Here is a 782-nt window from a genome sequence, read left to right as displayed (position 1 = left end):
TCATATAGTCCAGCAGCTGAAACAAGTGAAAAGGGCCCATCTCTTGAGGTCAAATTAATGAGGAGAGAAAAATGCGTTGCGCGCTTGTAGGCCTATACGCGACTTCATTGTCTCCTTTGTATACACACCTAGTAAATGGGGAGAAATGTGATGTTAGGAAATGGCACTGATTTCACAGATACCCTATATAACTCAAAGTTGTAAGTTACCGTAGCAAATTATCTTACCATAAAATTATAATTATAACCTGGTGTGTTGAAGGATCGTCGATCCAAATATCGGCAGGCAGACGCTATGGACACGCTTTTAGATGCACAGCTTTTAGTTTTGCTTCATATCTCTTTTTCGTTTTGGTTTTTGACGAATTAAAGAATTCATACATTTTCGCTCGCGCTGATAGCGATGTATCTGGGACCGACTGCTTTGTTTTCACCAAGTGGGAAGGTGACCGACTCGTGACATCACACCGAATCGGTCTACATATATATATATATATATATATATATATATATATATATATATATATATATATATATATATATATATATATATATATGTGTGTGTGTGTGTGTGTGTGTGTGTGTGTGTGTGTGTGTGTGTGTGTGTGTGTATTGAGAGAGAGAGAGAGCAGCAGTAGCTTATTCTCCAGGAGCCAAGGGCTGCTTCCATGTACGAGAAGTGCCTGGAATCCCCCCCTTGAATTGGGCTGAGAAAGGACGAGCAATGCGAAACCCACCTGGTATCTCGTGCATTGCTGGTCTGTCAAAATTGTTCTTCGGCCA

Source organism: Penaeus vannamei, chromosome 17 (assembly GCF_042767895.1).
Source record: "Penaeus vannamei isolate JL-2024 chromosome 17, ASM4276789v1, whole genome shotgun sequence".
In the NCBI taxonomy this organism is placed as follows: Eukaryota; Metazoa; Arthropoda; class Malacostraca; order Decapoda; family Penaeidae; genus Penaeus; species Penaeus vannamei.
Note: the sequence above shows the minus strand (reverse complement) of the source record.